Source organism: Patella vulgata, chromosome 6 (assembly GCF_932274485.2).
Source record: "Patella vulgata chromosome 6, xgPatVulg1.2, whole genome shotgun sequence".
In the NCBI taxonomy this organism is placed as follows: domain Eukaryota; kingdom Metazoa; phylum Mollusca; class Gastropoda; family Patellidae; genus Patella; species Patella vulgata.
In genome coordinates, this window is record NC_065884.2 from 37,222,450 (window position 1) to 37,225,367 (window position 2,918).

Here is a 2,918-nt window from a genome sequence, read left to right on the forward strand (position 1 = left end):
TCTATCGGATCAGAATTTTGATTTCGGTCACGTGATGGTCACCATTTTGAATTGAAAATGAAAAATAGAAGCAATTTGAAGGGCCGGGACTTTGGAACACAAGAACTCTCCTTCTAATTAAGCTAGAATGTTCAAACTTGGTGTAGGCGTTCACTAGGTCAATGTCATGATTGAGTTCAAAGATGAGCATTTTTTGCCTAGGGTAAGCAGAGATAAGCAAGCTGATTTGTTGATTCTTTAGGGCACGATGACATTGGTTATAATGAATGGAGGGCGATGAAACTCTTGTCAATCGAGAGGCTAATAGCTGGCCTGTTGTGTGAAATCATTGTATCATTTTTTATTCGAATTTCTCCTTTGATGTTTTCCGTGCCGACAAGGTTGTTTTCGAGTTTAGCTGGATTTGACTTCGCGCATGCGCTACGCTGGAACCAAAGGTACCATGAGTACTAAATTCCGGCGAGCAACTTTTCACGTTGGTACCTAGGTACCCTGAAAATTTCAAGGTGATACCTGCATTCGTTCAAGTCGTTTGTTCTTGTCACCTGCCTTTCGTCGTTTTTTTTTTCTAAGTCAATTTACGGCTTCCATGAGGGGAAAAAAGTGGAATTTCGCCGTGACACCGGCACCGATTGTCCGAAAACCATGAAATTTGGACACAATACGTCCATTACCACCCCGGACTCTGTGCCTTACCCCCATTTTGATCCCATTAAAAAAAAAGAGTTTTAGCAAAAAAACGATTTTCGGAATTTAATATTGGTTTTAACCCTGTACCCAGACAAGATATAGATATTATTATAATCCCTATGAAATATTTTAATTATTTACTGCTATAATATGAATTATCACTTATTCCCCGTTAAATAAATATCGGTCACCGGGTGCAGCTGTACAACTTCAAGGACCCTGGCTTCAAGTCAATTTACGGCTTCCATGAGGGGAAAAAAGTGGAATTTCGCCGTGACACCGGCACCGATTGTCCGAAAACCATGAAATTTGGACACAATACGCCCATTACCACCCCGGACTCTGTGCCTTACTCCCATTTTGATCCGATTAAAAAAAAAAAAGTTTTAGCAAAAAAACGATTTTCGGAATTTAATATTGGTTTTAATTAATTTTGAAATTGCAAATGCAAAGAGATTTTATCGCCTCTTCCGTATGTGATAGGTACTGGTACTATACACATTATCCTTAAAAGACAATTTTTTAAAATGACCGTAACGATGTATCGACACTAGAAACCGAAATCGCCTATTTTGACCTTTTTTGACTGCTGAGGCATCCAAATCTCTGGAATTTCTAGCGGTTGGCTGCGCCGCGATGATATTTATCACATACTAAATTGAGAAAAATCCTCAGATATCAAGAACAATAAAAATTCGATAAAATACGGCAATTTTTTAAGCAAAAAACCTTTGATTGTTGGGGGCGGGTTTTGAATTTATTTTGAACGTTCTCGGAATCCAACACTCTTCTATTTTTAATATGTGATAGCTAGAATCCCAAGGTACATTCTGTGCATATTTGAAGGCAATCGGAGAACAGGAACGTTGCCTGGGCAGAGCAAATCAAAGGCTTCTTCGTCTTATGACCTTAAACACTGCGTATAAATTTAAAGTCAATCGGATATTAACAGCAAAAGGGGGGCGACGACAATATACGACCACATTTCAATGTGGGCCTATAAAAAGTAAATCATTGCCAATAGAAAAGACCCACCTTTCCCCCAACAACAACCATGTAATGCACTAGCTATAATGGGGATTTTTCTGGAACACAGCGAAATGGGTCTTTTAAAATGTTCACAAGTGTATCACAAGGAGGGTTTGCTTCTTCTCTATGGGACACCCGATACCACTTCTCAACGAGGAATTCAGTCACACAGCCAACACCATTTTGTATGTTTGTGTAATCTTTATTCAGTATAAATCAAGTAATACAAATAAAAAAATACTTGGATTGATGAAAACATAATTTTTGAGAGTTATTCATACATGTAGCATAATTGTTCTTATTTAAAAAATGTACATGATTACATGTTTGTCATAAACAACATTAAATAAACAATCATGTTTCTTCACGATAACAGTAACAGTATAACAATTGTATGAAATATATTTTCCTTTATTTTTTTTTATTTTTAGAAAGGCCACTTCCTTGGTTTAAAATATATCATAAATTGTAGTTATCTAACATATACTTCCATGTATGTTTATCTAACAGATTACCACGTCGCCTTATCTAACAGAGAGTAAATGGTATACAATATCAAATTATAATCTACCAGCATTACTTGTTTCAGTAATTTAATCGTGTGTTATTCTTGTATTTAAGTGAGAAGAGTGAATAAACTATCATGGGTTGAAACAAATATATTGGAGTAGAAATAAACATTGTATATTGGTTTGCAAATAAATAATTGGTACAGATAATGCAATGTCATACAACATACTTTTTGGATTCGGTACAAATACAACCTTTTTATCATCAATGAAAATAATGTGATTTCAAAGTAACGATGAATAAAAAAACATTGCTTATATAAAGTACATGTAATTGGGTTCATTTAATTCACTTTGTATCTATAATATACATGTAGTATTAAACAATAAATATATTGATTAATGCCAATTCTATACAAATCTCATAGTTGTATTCATGTTTTCTTTACCATAACAAGAAACAGTACAACAGATTTAGTAACAATATATTACTCTCTACATCCGTCAGAGTGGTTGATGATTCATAGATTCTAATAACCCCTTTTGAAGTTTATATGAAAGCTTTGATATCTGCTATGCAGATCTAGTTATTGTTATTTTTTTTTTGTGTTTTGTCCACAAATCGGATTTCTCAGAAACTAACCATAGGATCGTTCTGAAACTTTTACCTATCCCCCCAAAAATGGGTGG